Source organism: Heliangelus exortis, chromosome 15, assembly GCF_036169615.1.
Source record: "Heliangelus exortis chromosome 15, bHelExo1.hap1, whole genome shotgun sequence".
NCBI classification, from domain to species: Eukaryota; Metazoa; Chordata; class Aves; order Apodiformes; family Trochilidae; genus Heliangelus; species Heliangelus exortis.
In genome coordinates this window covers 6,349,898-6,367,437 of record NC_092436.1, presented here as the reverse complement: position 1 = coordinate 6,367,437, position 17,540 = coordinate 6,349,898, and the positions used below count along the sequence as shown (strand labels likewise).

The following is a 17,540-nucleotide window of genomic DNA, read 5'->3' as shown; positions in this document are numbered from 1 at the left end:
TTTTCTCGTTGATCAACACCTCAAATGCTTCTGCATTTGAGGTCAGCAGAGAGCCCTCTCCAGCTGCCCAGACTTCAGTGCCAGATTTATAACATTTTTTACCCACTCCCCTGTCAATCATCCTCCCCTTCCCCTAGCTCTAGAATTTAAAGAAAGAAAGATCCACCAAGCAAACAGCTCAAAGCCAGCATCCAAGCAATTATAAAAGTGCTTTCTGCCAGCTGCTAGACTTCTTGTCACCAATCTGATCAGTAGACTAAACAGCAAGGACCTGGGCTGATCCCCCTCTGCACTGCTCTGGCCTGGAAACCACAGGGGCTTGGGAGAGAGCAATGGTTAGCATCAAAACTGGCAGCAACGTCCTAATGGAGAAGGCCAAGGGGATCCTGAAGCTGCTTAATGGATGTGGGTGGAAAGAGGCAGAGGAAGGGCTGAAGAGAACCTGGAGGATGGAGTCTGGGCTGTGGGAAGTGGGGACTGGAGCTGAGTTCTCACTTCCTGGGCTGAGCTGGCTCTCCAGACACCATCCTCCAGCTTTGCATTATCCCTCCTCCATCGCCAAGCCTGTGTGTCCAAGCTTGGCGTGCCAGGGCTGCCAGTTTCACTGTGATTTTTTTTTTCCCCTTTCAATAGCCCACAGTCTCCTCTTCCTCTCACTCCCTGTGCTCTCTGGACAGATAACACAGGCAGTTTACCCCGGGGGGCTTGTACGGAGCAGCTGGGGCCATTATCTGGGAGTCACTCCCTTATCTGGCAGCCGATTTTGGCTCCAGTGAGTCAGCACCTTTCAGGTGAGGAAGGCTGGGTTACCAGCTGCTGGGCAGAACCTCTGGGGGGTTATCAGTCTGTCCACCTTCTCATCTGGCCAAGCTCCATCAGACAGTAGCGTTTGGACATGCCTGGAGGTGATGGGATGGAAATGGGACATTGCAGCCAGGGAGTCCTGAGAAAAAGAAGGAAAAAAAAAAATTTGGCTCAGGTTACTCCCTCTTTCTATTAACAGCAATGTGTGATCATGCCAAAAATATGAAGTAGTAGTGGTGCTGGAGCTGCTGCAACTTTCATTGCTCTTATCTCATGGCTGCTGGAGGAGCATGCTGCTTGTGGGGGGGTCTGGGCAGAGGGATACAGTGCACATGCCACAGGGAGATCAGCTCCTCTCTAAATCATGGCTTGCCATGATTTACACAGAGGCTCACAGGTTAGGTAACTGCAGTAAACAGAATAAACAGACCTCTCTCTGGATTTATGGACCAACAAAAGGACCTTTAACCACAAAAGAAATGTGCTTTTCAGCCCTCTTCTATCACCAGATCCCAACTAAAGGCTTAAATGCTTATGTCAAGCCCACAGAGCTCAGGATTTGGGCTGGATTCAAACTACTTCTCCATCCTCCCTGCTACCCAAGTAAGTAATGTCACAGTTCATCTTCTGTTCACCTCTCAGTTGCCCCCTGACACACACACAGACACACACAGTGCCAGAAGGAGCAGGGAAAGGATTTTTCTGTTACTTGGCCTTAAAATAAGTGACTTATAAATGCTCAAGCAGGCAAAGGTGTGCAAGTTCTCTGCAAAGAGGTTGCTCTCTCCTTGAGTGACTTAAAAGGGGACATCTTTTTGGGGTGCTCCTGGACCCTTCCTCCCCAGCAGTTACCCATGGTCCAGTGAGGTGATTTGACTGCTATTGCTGACATAACCCTTCCCAGAATGAAGGCTGGAATCTAAAGAAAAATTAAGGGTGTTGTTGGGTTTTTTTCTTTTCTTGGGGTAAAAGAGCTGTTAATTTTCATGTATTATTCAGATTGATGCGTTTCACCCAGTAGATGTGGAAACTTGGTAGTATTACCAATGCCTCATGTCAACCCAAAGGGTGTGTATAATAAAAGACATGGTGCCTGGGAAATCCTTTGTTATTAACCTTTAGACTGTTATTCTTGTTGTAGCATCCCTCCAGATAGAAGCCTGGAGAAAAGAAGCCTGGAGAAAAGAAGCCTATCCATCTGCAGACAGTCATGGCTCATGCTTAGGGAGCTGGTTCCACTGGTGGCAGGAGCAAGGTAGGAAGTGCAGAAGGTAAGCATAAAACTAGAAGCTAGGCTAAGAAACTTTGGAAAATTTGCACTAATAGAATTTGTTGCTTTCCTATACTCAGCATTTGAGTCAACTGAAGTGTCAGCCAAAGAGAGCAGCCCAGAAAAAAATTTGCTACCAGGTAAGTTCTCAGTGTTACCCCTTTCCATTAGAGCTGGAGATGGAAAAGCATCCAGGAAAGTGCTGCCTTCCCTTCATCTTGCACATCTTTATTTAATATCATTGAAAGCCAGCACACATTATTTGAAATGGAACAATTTAAATCCATGAATTGTTCTAAATCCAGGAGAATTGCCAAACTCCCTGTTTTAATACATTTTCAAATTGCCTTTTCCTCCTGTCTTGGGAAGCCAAGATATGGCTATTTAATTACAAGCCCAGCCTCCATTTAAGAAATCCTCATAATGAGGCTGGTGTGGAAGGGCATCTGATTTTTCCATTGTCTGACTGAAGCACTGCAATTAGTGTGTTTTACCCCAGGTTTGCCTTTGGCATAGATCAGTGAACAATGCTTTGGGAGAGCTGGTGGTAATCTCTGTGCTCTGGACTCTTCATTACTCTGACTGTTAGAGAGGACTGGATCCAAACTCCTGCCAGAGGAAGGGGATTTGGGCTGGTTTCTTCCTGTAGCTCAAACCTGGGAGAAGGGGCACTTTTCCATGGAGCAGGTTGGTGAAAAGGGAATGAGAAAGAAATAGAAAAAAGAGGGATGCTTGGATCAAATGGAAGCAAAGAAAAATTGTGACAAGGGAAAAAACCAAGAATGGCATTGCAAAGAAACTACACTATTGTCCTGGTGGTAGCTGCACAAAAATATTTTCCTTTGCTTGGAGTGAGGAACAAGAGATAAAGCATGGAGGGAGTTGCTCCAAGTGTCATCTCAGCTCTGAAAATAACTGCAAAGGGGTTCCCTGAAGTCCAGGAAGATCCAGATATGAAGGGATGTGATGCAACATTTTATCCTGTCTGGGATGCCCTAAAGTCAGGGTAAGGTTTTCTCGATGCCAAAACCAGTGCACCCTACCAAAGGGATCAAGGTGTGCAAAGCCCACTCAGCTCCAGGAGGACAGGATGGAGGACACATCTCCCTTGCACCATCCCCCTGCCAGGCTCTGGTTCCACACTGCCCACCCTGTTCCATGGGCAAGCTAACAGGGAAAGGACCCTGGCTGACGTGGGGGTACCCACGTGTAATACCAGCACCCACTGTCGAGGCTGCTGGAGGGCTCGGCCGGGCAGGGAACCCCTCCTATTCCGTGCCGGCTCTCCATCCCTCGAACACGCCGTGTTCTGGGCTCAGGGAGCTCTGGGCCGGCTCCAGCTCCCAGGAAGTGGCTGGGCCATGGTGGAGCCATCCTCCTCCACATCCATCACCCTTATCAGCCAGCGCTGGCAGCCCGGCGATCCGCAGCATCGGGGCTGCACGGCCGGCGGGCCGGGACCGAGCGGCGAGAGACAGGCAGGAGGCACGGCAGCGATAAGCCCCGCCGCAAACAAAAACAACAACTCTCCTCCTTGGGGACTTCAAAGCACTGAGCTGAAATTTATGCAGCCGCAGAGCTGGGGTGGGTGCTGGGAGGGTGGAGGCAGCCCCGGTGGGGGGGACGTGGGCAGGACGTGGAACCGTGGCTCCCGACAAAGCCAAGGTGCAAATCAGGTCGCCCTGCCCTGCGAGGGCCACAACGTGACAAAAGCAGAAGCTCAGCCCGCGGCCGTGGAGTCCCTGCACCCGTGGGCTCCCAAAGAATGTATAAAAAATATATGGGAGTGATGAAGGCCATTTGCTTTTCACCTGCAGCCGCCTCTCCAGGCACAAAGCAGCTTTGGAGATCAGCTGGGGGGCTGTCAGGCAGCAGATTTAGGGTTGTTCCCGAGAAAATTAAGAGCCCAGACACAGCCATGCTCCACCTGCCTCGGAGAGGTCCCACGGGCTTTACCTCTGCTCGCATTAACCAGGATTTTATTCCTCTGATTGTCCCGATGAAATCCGTGAGACCTCTTGTGGCATGAGCTGAAACTCCACACGCGTGCCTCGGACACGGCATCGGGGTGTCACGGGTGTTCACTCCATCCCTATTGCCACTGTGACTCTGGGGCCAGCGTCTGGCAGCACCAGCGGAAAAGGAGCTTCGGGACTAAATGAAGAAGAATTGTGTTATGGTTAACCCAGGGGTGAAAATGTTTCACTGTTGCTCTCTCTCAGGGAGAGAGAGAACCGGAAAGGAGATCCCAAGGAGTTAAAGACAGAGCAGCCCCACGGCAGTGGCCTTGGGCAGAACAGGAGTGCAGGGTGTGTGGGATAATGTGTGTGTACACTCAAACATCAATACATACACATGTTTGTACACAACTTCCAACTGTACATACACATGGATTAATTTTCTAGTGTAATAATGTTATTGAAACAAAATTACACAGAGCTTTGCTGGTAACTGTCTCTTTTTGTCTTCATAATATTCAATCTTATTGAATTTTGTCTGTATGTCAAATCATGTTGAAAATTACTGATTATTGACTTTTTCAAAAAGTCTCTTAAATTTATACAAGTATTCTTATGTGTCAACAAAATAATTGCAAATGAGAATTGTTATATTAATTTGATGACATTTCCTTTCCCTCCAGTTTAAGAGCCTGTTCTGTTTTCTTCCTCTCCCTTCTCATTTTTAGTAATGAGAGGGGACTTAAGGGGTAAGAGTATCCCAAACTATCTCACTCTAGTTGTATTTAATTTAATTAAAACTGGAAGGAGGACTTTTTTTTTTTTTTTACTTGTTTTATCCCAAATAAGCTCTATTCCAGGTGAAGGAAGAAGTGCTTAAAAAAAAAAAATAAAAAAAAAAAGTCTTTTTCCTCAGCTGCCCTGATAGGAAGTGGGAAGGAGGGGTCCCATCAGGTGTATACTGATGAAAGGCATCCTGATGTTTGAAGACCCACATTCCCTACTTCATCCTTTGCATTAGGGAAGACCTCTTCTTGCCTTTCCCTTCCTATCTCACAAGGGCATCCCTTGCCACACTGCTGCCCTTCCAGCATCCTCTTTTCTTCCAGCAATGAGCTCAGACACCAGCCCCAAACACAAACCCTCTGCAGCAGGGTTCACCCCTTCACCTTTTATACCAGAGGAGGTGATCCCAAAACTGCCTCCCACACTCTGATTGGTCAGCAGGTGCCGGGGGCGGGGCCTCCCTGCTCTACATCTCTTAAAAGTGGGCAGAAGCCCCCACCCCCGTGGAGGTGGTTTAGGTTTTGTTGGGAGATGCCTGGCAGCATCCTGCTTTTTCTCTGCTGCTCTGCCAGGAGAGAGCGTGCCTGCACCTATACATACTCACATACATTATGATATCTTGTTTTAATTACATTAGAGCAAATGACTCTTTCCCCTATGGTTTATATCAGCTTTTTGGGTTTGTAATTTATCTTGGCACAGTCTAGACTGGAGCCACTTTGAAGCTGTTTCAAACAGGATGAGAACAAACAATTTCTCTGAAGTGGCTGGATTAAGAAAACTGGCAGCCATTCATCTTTGGGGGAAGGCTTGTGGCAGCACCGTGTCCCCACTGGAGTCCTGCCAACCTCCTTACTCCCTACCCAGCAGAGGATGGGAAATAGCATCCTTAGCTACTGGGTGTGGGGAGGGGAGAGTGGCTGGCAAAGGGCACCATCAGGGGGGTCTGTGCAAGGAAGACCCGATTTATCCCTAATTATTTTCACTTCGTTTATCCCCGTGTGTTAGAGACAAGGCAGCTGTGCTGAGCAGGCAGCACTGCAGCAAGAGATGCAGTGTCCAACACTGGGAAGTGTTGGCTGTGGCCTGTCCTGCTGCTGATGCTCCAGCCCAAGGCCACTTCATCCCACACCCAGCATGTGGCTCCTTCACCCTTTCACCAGCCCCTGTGCAGTACTTTTCCTGTAAACCTTACTTATATCTTCAATGCAGAAAAAATCTCCTTACTTTCAGATATAAGTAATCCTGAAGCCATCTTTACTAACTTCTATAGTTTACCCAAGATTTTTTCCTTAAAAAAACCCAACCCAAACAAACAACAAACAAACACTAAACTCTTTCATTGACTGAAAAATGTGGCTTTCTAAATCACTGTCACTGAGCAACCAAGAAGCTGAAGGGCTCTTTTTAGGAGAAGCACAGTATAGGGAATATTTTCTTGGGCCCTGCACTGAGGTCATATGGGCAGGGTTGGGGGGTCCAGGAGGTCCTCAGGGCTACTCAGATCTCTTAGTGCCCTCATGTCCTGGTCACCCAGCCCTGTCAGAGGTGTTCATCACCTGACAGAGCCATCCCCAGCAGGGGCACATTGCTACAAATACAACTCTGAGCAGCAGCAGAGTTTGCATGGAAGCACATGTGTTTTCTATATTTTTCCACCCAAATGCTGGTTTTTTTTTGGTTTTTTTTTTTAAATATTCTAGGAGCACTGTTTGCTCAATGAAAGCTGCCAGCATTTATGACAGAACTCTCCTCCTTAAGGCTTTGAAATAAGGCTGTAAACATGCTCACCAGGCTAAAGTGTTGCCTGTAAAAGGGGCTGCTCCCCTCATGATGTGCCTATTGGCTCCAATTAGCACTGTCAGGAGTCAACCACAAAGAGAAGGCAGAGCTTATCCCAGGGAGTGAATTGATTTATTTACAGCATTTTCAAAGCAAGATGAATGTAGCATTTTTTTGTTTTTCTTTTCTTTTTTCCCTTTATGAAGGTACCCATCTACCCATTTGCAACAGGGAAATAAAACCCTCAGCACCTCCTAAGTAGCTGGAAGTGGGAGAATGCTGACTGCTTTACTGGAGATGGAAATTCTGATTTTTTTTAATAAGGGTGGGATGAGATTGACTGGCATTTTACTGAAGCCTTGCCCTGCCTATTTCCAGAGTGCAGGACAGGGAACCCTGCTTTTATCTTGTTTTGGGTGCCTCAGTGAGAGAAGCTGCATTTTCTTGGGGTGCTGCCTGGGTGCCACAGAAGTTCCCTTGGGAAGGAGCTGAAGGAACTCCAGCTGGAGTTCCCAGCTGGATTTCAGACCCATCCCATCACTGCAAGACACCTGTATGTGAAGCAGCAGCTGTGTTCTCCACTTCAGGGCATGGTGGAGGCAACACATTCTCCACTATTGCAGTTCCAGCTCCCAGACCAGGGAAATGGCTCCTTTGGGGGAAAACCTCTGGTAACCTCACAAGGAGAAAACCTCTTCATGCAGGAGAGACAGGGAGAAGGTCAAGACCTCCCTGTGGGTCTGTCTGCTCCCATGCCAGCATCCTTAGCAGGAAGCAATGGAAGGAAAATCTGCATGCCCCATGGGCTCAGCCATCCTCCCCCTCCACACCAGCACATCCAACCATTGCTTTGATTTCTCTTGGGATCATCATCCCATCAGTGCACTCACCTTCATCCTTTATGCTCCTTCCACCTCCGTCCTTCAGGCTCATTCCACCTCCACGGGCCACAGCTCCAAGGTCTTTCCTCCAACAAAGCAGCTGCTTTCTGTCACAACACTGTAGGGAAGGAGCCAGGGTGAGGAGAGGTTTGTACAGGCAGGAGTTAGAGCCACGTCCTGCTACCAACTGAGCTCTGCTTAGTGGCCTGCCCATAACTCAGTGCTGAAGGTGCCCAGGTGAAGTGGCAGCTGAATGAACCCCGGGGGTTTATGGACTTGGGAGGGGACTTCATTAGTGGTAACCTCCTGCAGCTTTGCTGCCAGGAAACACTGGAACCTTGTTGTGCTCATTAAAGGAGGGGAGGCATTGCAGTCAGCAGATGTAAGAGTGTACTGCTGAGCTCTCCTCTTCAGCATGTCCCCTCAGGTCCCTGTGCCACCACAGCAGATGGCAGCTCTGGTTCTTGCAGGGGCTCAGAGCCACCCCAAGGGAATGAGCCCAGGCAGTGCCTCAGCACCTTTCCTCAAGTTTGCCAGCTAAGGGAAGGAGTGAAACACAGTGGGAAGATGAGAAAAGATAAAACCACAACCTGGGGCTGCCCAGGAATAACCTGTGCCTCAGTTTCCCTGCAGAACCTGCTCACCACATAGTGCTGCTCTCAAGGTGGTAATAACAACTAGGGCTTAGGCACTGAGCTCAGCTCTGCCTCTCGAGAAAAAACAGATGATGCAGAACCCCAAGCATCCCCAGCAGAGCCCTGAGCATCCCCAGTGCTGATAGCAGGCAGAGGCCAAGGGGCTGGGCTCAGCTCGGCAGCTGAATCAGCAAATAATTAGCGCCGGCCAGGGCCGGGGGATTAGCATCCCTCTCCTCTGCAGCCATTCAGCCTGGCTTAACCCTTTCATCCACGTCCCTCCGAAGCCCCAAAGCTTTGGGGTCTCCTGAAGGAAGATGCTCCCGTGGGTCCGGCGCTGCTGGGGGCGTGCCCAGAGTGCTGTAGGCTGTGTCCCCTCCCTGGAGCGGTGTCCCCTCTCTGCAGCAGCAGCCGGGGAGCTGGCGCAGGGTTCGGGCAGAGCCGTCAGTCCCGTGCCTGGCTGCTCATTTGTTCACCTCCGGGCAGCCCGATGACAGCGCTTCCCTTTACTACCAGCTGCAAAAACCTGGCAGCTGATTTAGGAGAGCTCCCGGGGCCCAAAATGTAAACCGTTTTTCACCAGGACTGTATAAGCAAGCCATAAAATAAGGGATTTGAGTCTGGTCACATGGGACAGGCCTCCCATAAAATTGAAGCATTGATCTGCATTTTCATGAGCAGCTTCGAAGCTACCCGGATGATTGAAGACCTGATCTTTAACAAACTTTGTAATCTCCCACCATACATCTCAAGTGGCATGTTTGAAGTCCAAGGACGAGTTTTTTATAGTATTTGTGTAATACACTGTGAAAGGACATCGGCCAAAACTGGAGTGCCAGTGGCTGGTGCACATTGCTGGTGGGTACTGTTCTGGGGTGCGAGTGTCCCACGTCCAGGCACACGTGTGATGGCTGAGGTGGCCTGAAAATGCAGGATCTGTTCTGGCTGCCTTGTGCCATCACCAGCTGCTGGGTTGGGACATGTGGTCCTGTCCTGGTGGGGGTCACTCCCTTCCTGGCATTTGTCACTCTTTTCACACTGGGTCATCCCCTTCTCAATGTCTGTCACCCCCTTTTCAACAAGCACCACCTGTTCCTGATGTGTGTCATGCTCTTGCCAGCATGTGTGCCACCTCCATCCTGATATGTCTCACCCCATTCTCAGCGTGTCACTCCCCTCCTGGCATGCATCACACCTTTCCCAGCATATGTCACCCCATTTACAGCATGTCACCCGCTTTCTGAGATGGATCATCCTGCCCTGAGTCCTCCACTGTGGCAAAGCCACACAAGGAAAAAAACCCTACCACCCTTTCCATGGCCCAAACTGTCCTCATCCATCAGCAACAACAACAACAACAACAAAAAGCTGGAGAATAATCAGCCTCTGACAAGTATTTTGTGGCAGCCAGAGCTGAGCTCCTGTGCCCTTGGCAGGACAACAGAGGCTGCAATTACTAAATCCCTTGCCCACTTAAGGCAAGCTCAGTGCTCCTGCACATGTCAGGGAATATTTGAAATGCTCTGGGCCAGACTCAGACTCCTGTGCTGTTCAAGATTTTCAAAGGTGGCCCAGAAAAAACCCCTCTCCAAAGCATCCCCTGGCTGCACTGCTGGGCCCACATCATCTGGGGGTCCTTGGGATGGGTGCTGCTGTGCCTGTGGGAGCCTGGGATGGGGAGGACAGGGAGGACAGGGTCTGCTTTGTCTTGTGGAGGCAGCTCCAGGCAGAAAAAACAGGACAAGAGGGCTGTGGCCAGGTGCTACTGGGGCTACTGCAGCCTCTCAATGTGGTCCAGGCACAGTCCTGGAGGAGACACCATGGCTCTGGTGAGGTGCATCACTCCCACCTGAGCAATGGCCCTGGAAAGGGAGCCAGTTAACACAGTGCCACTTAAAAGGGATTAAGAGTACAAACCTGATAAGGGATTAGGAGGGTTATTTCTCATCCCCTCCACAGTCAGCAGACAGGATAAGGGCTGGTGCTGCTGGGGAGGGGGCGAGCCATGGAGCTAGCAGGGTCTGCAGCCCTTCCACACTTTCTTGGTGGGGGGAGGGCAGCAGAACAAACCCTTGATAAATGCCTAATGTTCCACCACACAAGGAAATCAATTGGTGAGAATTTTGGCAGTGGTCAGAGTGGCAATTTAATAGTGCTGGCTTTAGAGAGTGTGTGCATGTGCTTGCAAGATGCCTGAGAAGTTCCCTTATCCCAGGGAAATCACTTCAGTTACCTGCTTGGCTTTCACAGACTGGGAGAGTTGGGAAAGGATCGAGCCACTTGCTTCATCCATTCCAACAACCAGAACTCCCAACAGACACTTGCTGCTTGGTCAGGATTAAATCTCAAACTGTATCTTGCAGAGAAATGCAACAAATCAGCTCCTGCTTTTCTCCCTTCTGCAGGAGAGCACAGCCCAGCCTCAGCCAGAGCATCCTGCCCTCCCTGCAGCCTGCTGAGGGGAGTCCTGTGACTGCACAAAAAATCAGCATTTGTTAAAAAAAAATAAAAATAACCAACCACAAAACATTTTTAAAAGCTTTAAATACGATCACTTAAAAAGGGGTGTGTGCATGTGTAAATAATTCTAAGTTGGTCTCAGGAGCTTGGTTTGCCTGACTTGCGATTAGGGTTGTTTTTTTTTTTTATGTTTCACATCAGAAAATACTGTAAAACATACTTGCAAAGCCTCAGAGGACCTCAGCCTCCTTGGAGTATTCAAAAGCATCAATTACAGGAGCATTACAGGCAGGATAGTGTGTACGAACCCTGTTAAAAAGTCAACCTGAGACTTGTGTCTCCAAATCCCCTCATTGCCCCCAGGGCTGGAACTGATTTCTGCCCGGACTTCAACACTAGGAAATGTTTCAGTTTAAAAAACGTTGAAAAACATTAAAACCAGGCCGTATGCACTTATTATTGAGAAAATCCCACACAGATGGACTGCATTGAATAATGAGCAATTATATTCTGCCATTCTTGTGAGCTAATGAGATGATCAGAAGTCCCTGGTGGCCAACCTTTGCCTGCAGACCTGTGCATCAACCTCCTCTTCTGCAGTCTGGGGCTGCAGGGTGCTGACACCAGCCCCTTTGCCAGACCCAGGGCTCCCTGCCACTAGACTCAGAAGACAGTAAAGGCAGACTCTTAGTTTTTACTGGGCTGTAAAGCAGCCTTTTTTGGTCCTGAACGTGTTTGGGTGTGCCTGCACATAAGGAACACACATGCTGGCAGGAGGAGCTGGTATCTTATGGCAGAGCCATTGCAGACTGGGAGCTGCCAGGTTTTGGCATGACACAGGCAGGCAAAATGAGAAAAAAGATCTCATTTTTTTCCTCTCTTTTTTTTCCCCCCCCTATATACTAAATCAGGTTTGATGTTATGCTGCCAGTGGGGGCCTGTTGGCCACAATTGCTGAGCACATCCCCCTTTTGCTGAACATGGGGTGCCAGGCTCCAGGCACAGTGGTTCTCCTCCTGCCAGCCCTGGCTACCACGGAGGTGATGGAGAGCCCTGGCCCAGCCAGACCCCAGGTTGTTTACACCCAGTGGTGCCTCTGTGCTGCTGGGAGCCCTGCAAACTGCACACTCACTCCTCTGGCATGAGCAGAGCAGGAGGTGGCTGAGGTCTGCACCCTTATCAGCAGCAGAGCCCTAATTACTGTCCTAATGTCTAATACTCCAGGCTTGGCCAGTACCTTACGGGCCTGATTCCCTTAGACAGAAGCTGTTATTTTCCAGATGAGGGGTTTGAAGTCTTGCAAACACAAACCTATCCTCAAAGGGAATTTCTTTTGCTGACACTTCCCAAGACAAAGAAATATTTCTGCCTGTGTTTTTGCAAATGGATCTGGCTTTTTTTTTTTTTCCCCCCTCTCTGGATATTTGCAAGGCTGCCTGCTTCTGCTTTCAATAAGGAAGAGATACAGCCAGAGGCTGGATGACCACCTCTGTGTGGGGCAGGAGTTTTACCAGGGTGCTGGGTTCCATTTTGCCCATGTGCTGAGTTGGGCTCCATCCCACAGCTCTGGGGCTGTGGGTCCAGCAACTTGGGGAGGGCACAGTGCCACAGTGGGTGCCACAGGCTTGTTAGGGTGGTGAGTGTGGGACAGGGCAGGATGGAGCCAGGCAGCTGCCAAAGCTCTGCAGAACACCAAGCTGGAAGCATTGGCTTCTCCCACTGTTCAGCTGCCCTGGTGTTCAGCCTGGTCTGGGCTGGATGTGGACCCAAGGCAGCTGCTCACCAGCCCTCTCCCAAAATCTCTATTTCTAACCTGGAAATGGGTGGATCATTTCTTTGCACCAGTCACTCCCCTCCAGTGGGATACAAGACTGCCTGCTCTGGGTGGGGGTGGAGTGACCAAAGCAGCAAAGGGAAATCCTGTGGCTGTTCTGTGACTTGAATAATCAAATTGTGCCTCATTACCAGTGTGCATAAGGCAACACCCTGGCACTCTTTGAACCCAGAACAAAGCTCCTGCTGCCTGTGCCAGGAGAAGAGCTGCCTCTCACATGCCAATGGAATAAGTGATTTAAAGAAGTAAACTGATCAGATGTAGCTGGTTATTATAACAGACCTGGCAACATTAACGAGCTCCTGCACAGACTGGATTACTGTGGTCACTCATCCATAGTTCATTATTGCTTCAGAAAGGGGATCCACAAGAAGTCATGAAATATGATCTCCTAACCTTGCCTAAGTAGGAGAAGCCCAGCTATAAAGAAAATACCTTTTAAAAATATCGGTGGAGTGAATAAATCTCCCTTGTGCCAAGAGGCAACAAAAGCAGCCCTGGGAGAGAAGGGGATCTGCTCACCCGGTGCCTTTTCCATGCACGGGTGGTGTTCTTGCCTGGAGGAACAGAAGTTCTGCTGGTGTCCATTGATGAAGAGTATCTTTCTAATGGTTTTCTTGGTGTTCCTGCAGGACATAAATAAATAATGGCTGTGTTGAGGAATGAGACACGCAGACCTATTGTCCCCATGAGCAGCAGCAGCAGGCAGAGAGCTGGGAGAGAAACCCTGAGAAGATTCCCTGTCCCTTATAAACCACCCCGACCCTTATCAGGGAGAGCATTCAGCAAGCGATTAGCTGAAGACTTCATTAATACTGCTGCAGCTGGGACTGCTCAGAGGCTTAACCTGAAGCATGTGCTCCTCTGGCTGAGGGTCTTAATGCACTTAGTGAACATCTGGATACAGCCCACCCCTTCCAGACCTTTCTTCTCTCCACGGGCAAACGGGTTATCTGAAGGGGAAGGAAGCTTGAAAGCTGACTCTGTCCTCCAGGGCTGCTTTCATTCCTTTGCAGCCCCGGGGGACGATTTGGCAGTAAGAACCATCGAGTAAAGGAATGTCCCGTGACAGACAGGGCTTAAAAGGACACCTCCCCATGCATCCCTTGCTGGAGCAGCCACGGGTGTAAACCCCAAACCATCCCCAGCAGGCTCTCAGTGTGGAGAAGTGATGCCAGGGTTGAAGGATGCCAAGGCTGAAGGATGTCCACGCTCACCCTAGCAGCGGGGTGGACGCCTTCCCTCCAGACACCTCTGCACAGGCACTGGTACCTCTGGACACGCAGGCTCTGCAGACTCCAAACGTCGAGAAATGTTTGACAGAGCAGCGTACGTATTCCAAACATTGTTTGATTCATGTTTTAAAGTCTCACTTGCAAGCATACTTCCCCAGCTCGGACATCAATCACTGCAAATATGTTCTTATAAACAAAGCATTACAGACTGACTGTCTCTTCCACCCCTACCATATGCAGGTCACCGGGCAGCACCCTGAGGAAAGGCACTTCCCAGCACATTTGAGTCCCCCTGGAGGACACCAGCACAGGTAGCTGGGAAAAAAAAACAACTGGAAACCTGTTACCAGTGGCATAGTACCGAGGATACGTATCCCAAAGGAAGGCAGCTGAGTCCTTCATTGCTACACGGAGGACAACTCCCTCCTGCTGCACAGCCAGTGCAGAAGTGTCTGTCCTCGTGGTGCCCAGCTCTTCTTTTGGCTTCTCAACTCCATCACTTTGTCCCCCTAACACACATCCCTGCCAGGCAGAGACAGGGGATGCCTTGGTGAGGACAAAGTATTCCCAGCACTTGAGGTTTTGAATGCTTGCACAGGTAATGACAGCAAGTGCCTAGTTTTATTTTATGTTTTAACCCTGAATTCCTGAATATTACATCTCATATCTACAAGAGACCCCCTCCCCTTGCATCAGGGACCTGCTGTGCATGACGTAGGCAGAGGTAAATCATAGCTGGCTGATCCCTACTGTCACACCATCACTGCCAGTGCTTCCCTGCCCACACTGCTGCAGAAATGCCAGGCTGTGCTGGGACATGTTTCTATGTGCTTCTTCCACCACTTCCAGATCCCCAAAACTCCAGGCCTTGCCATCACACTGAGGTTCAGAGTCCCTGTAGCATATCCAGCTGTGGGGCCACCCCTGCCACCAGCACAGCACCCTGAGAGTCCTTATGGAAGCAGTGAGACACGTCAGGGAGGGTGTTAAAAAATGTCTGCTCCACACCCAAGGGTTTTGGACACTTTTTAGAGCAAGTTTCCTTTCCTTAGGACACACCAGCAAAGTGCAGGATCCTGCTGGTAGGCAACTCTCCCACTTCTCAGCCCTCTGTTTAGGAAAAATAAATAGGAAAGAATCCAGCAGTGGCGCTTTCCTCCTGCTGCCTGAGATGGATTGGTGCTCGCCACTGCAAGAAATCTGTCCCACTGTGATCTAAGCCAGTACTTTGTCCTAAAATGCTCTGCTATGGCTAAATAAATGGCTCCACTAGAGCAGGGTGACACATTCCAGCCCCAGACAGTGACACTGACAGATGCAATCAGCCTACAGGGCTTAAATGGGAACATGGCGCTGGTGGAGACGGCAAAGGGAAGTTTATGAGGGATCTGGGAGAGGAAGAGGGAAACCAACAGTGTTTGGTGGTGCAGGAGGGAGGAAGGTCCTGACAAGGCAGCAGCCCAACTGTGGCATGGTGGCATTTTTTGTGGGGCAGGGGCCTGGCTGAGGTCCTGGCTCCTTGTCATCCATGAGAGAGCAATCAGGAGGCAGTGTTGTTTCCATCTCCAGCATGGGAAATGTTTAGTTTTGTGGTCCCACCATGACTCCAGATTTGAGAAAACCCCATCCTGCCACTGAGCACACACAGACCTGCTTTTTCAGAGCTCACCTGGGCTGGAGTGGGCTTAAGCTCTCCCAGGTCAGTGCAGTTCATCCAGCTGAACAGCAACCTACTGATGGGGTCCTGCCAACTGCCCAAGGTCCCCAGATCAGCCAAAGCACTAAAGCAAAGGAGGCTTTGGACATATATACTTCAGGCTTTCCTCCTTTGCTCTTGCACTACATCCCTGTTAACAGCAGCTGAGGGGCTGTATCAGTCTCCATCTCACCTGAGTCAGTCTGGGACCAGCTGTGATGGCCCAAGATATCAGTAAGTGGCTTGGGCATAAGGCTCTGGGTGGACAATTAGAGAGGAGACAGCTCCTGCTGTCCCTTAGCTGCCTTCTGATTCTGCAGGGCAGGGCTCAGGAGCTGCCAGGGCCTGCTGGGGTGCTCGGGGAGCTGCACTGCTTTGGAGTATTTCCATGCAGAGGGGTGAGGAAGGCAGTCCATCACAGCTCCAGCAGCCTGTCCCTGACATGGAGACACTGCTGTGAGGGCAGGAGTGAGGGGAAAAAATGTCTCACTGCTTTAGGGAGATTTACTGGGCTCGTTATCAGCACAGGAAGAGCCGGAGCTTAGGGGCAAACGGGAGATGCTTTGCCTATTGCAGGATTTTTTCCTACCGTGCTCTGACCCCTGCTGGATTGTGAGGTGCAGGCAGGCTGTGAGCTCATCTCTGCCACCCGCTTGCCAGCAAGTGTTGTGTGAGCCCCTTCACCTCTGGCTCCCCACTCACCAAGGTGGAGGCTGCTCCAAGCCCAGAGCAACCCTGTTCATTTAAAAAAGTGCCTTGTGTCCAAGTCCATAAACCCAGCAGTGCCACTGTCATGGCCCAAGTGCTGCAGCCCACCTTGCCTCACTGGGGGCTGCCCTCCACATCCAGCATTTTTGGGCCCCCAGACAAGCTTTTAATTGGGAATGTGGTTTGTAACCACATCCAGGACCAAGCAATGGGTAGTTATGAGGGTTCTGTGGGTCGTCTTGGTCTCTCTGCCCACCTGAAGCTCACACCAGCCTCACCACACTACTCCTGGGTCAGATCCTGGGGCTTATTTCCATGAGCTCTCAAGGCTGTATCCAGATTGGAAGTGAGAGTTTTATTTCTGGTGAGAAAGGATGCTTCCCAAGGGTCATGCTTTGTGCTTATTTGAATGCCCTGGGGGGCATTCATGGGGGGGCACAAGCTTGCTGGGCAGCCAGTACATTACAGCTGCATGGATGGCAGTGTGACAGAGAGGGAGAATTGACTTCCTCGTCCCATATACTAAATAACATCCATGTGAAGTAAAACAAGGTCTGAGCAAGGGAAATATTCCTGCAAAGGCCTTTATCTGGCAGAATCAGGGAAAGATCAGCTTCAGCATGGGAAGTGAGAGTGCTGCACACAGGAGACCCAGCCCATCTAGGGTTTCGTCTCTGGTTAATGGCACTGCAAATTAAGGCTGTCATCTTTAGACATGAGGTTTTTTGCCATTTTGGCTCAAGAAAACAACCACTACCCTATGAAAATGCTGTTTCACAGTGGTGTGCCCTCTTGTCTCCCCATCCTGTGCTGAGGGAAAGGGGAATGCAGCAAAGTTGTGAGGAGACAGCATTGGGTGCTTGCTGCTGCCCAGCTGCAGAAACCTTTCATCCTGAGGTTTAGGCATCCCACAGAGCCAGCTTCTTCCTTGAGAGCCACAGCTAGGAGGAGCACCACTCTGAAATGATCCCAGTTTTCCTTCAAAACTGGCAGGTTCATACAAGCTATGAATAACAATTTTTGCCTAATTGCATGGGAATCAGGCTGAGAGCCCTGACAGGGTCTTACTGAGCTGGGTTTTTCTTGCAAAAGGGGGACAGCTGTGTGTCAAAATTTAATTGCCAAAACTTACCCCCCTGCAAGCCTTCATACTGATGGAAAATACACTGTGCTAAAGCTGGACATACTCAGCTGGATAGGACAGGCAGCAGTGAAACGCTGGCAATGGCCCTCTCCTCACCAGCACCCCCTGCTTTGGCTGCGATCTGCAAAATGTCCCCAGGGCTGCTGTGACATCAGTGTCAGCGGGAGGGAAAAGTGTAAGAGAAAACCGGATTATTGCTTAAGTGTTTTAATGTGTAAGGCCGCTTTTTCCTTCATGTTCACTGCTCTTGGGAAACAAGGAGCCAAGAGCAGAAATATCTTCATCTCAAAGCAAAATATTTTGCTTAATTTCGAGAACTGGGGAGGGATCAGCATTTTTATGGGAGA

The 17,540-nt window shown here is 49.9% G+C and overlaps 1 long non-coding RNA gene across 2 annotated transcripts in view; it reads right to left on the bottom strand.

The window, feature by feature from the left end:
* LOC139802985 (uncharacterized) overlaps window positions 1-17,540 on the bottom strand; it is a 32,709-nt gene that overhangs the window by 5,902 nt on the left and 9,267 nt on the right. Inside the window, exons 2-5 of one of the 2 annotated variants that reach the window (XR_011728831.1) lie at window positions 13,628-13,706; window positions 12,846-13,036; window positions 7,491-7,599; window positions 785-943 (exon numbers count right to left, since the gene is read on the bottom strand). This is a non-coding gene — a long non-coding RNA (uncharacterized lncRNA). The remainder of the gene's footprint in view (window positions 1-784; window positions 944-7,490; window positions 7,600-12,845; window positions 13,037-13,627; window positions 13,707-17,540) is intronic. The other variant, XR_011728832.1, reaches the window with a different exon arrangement.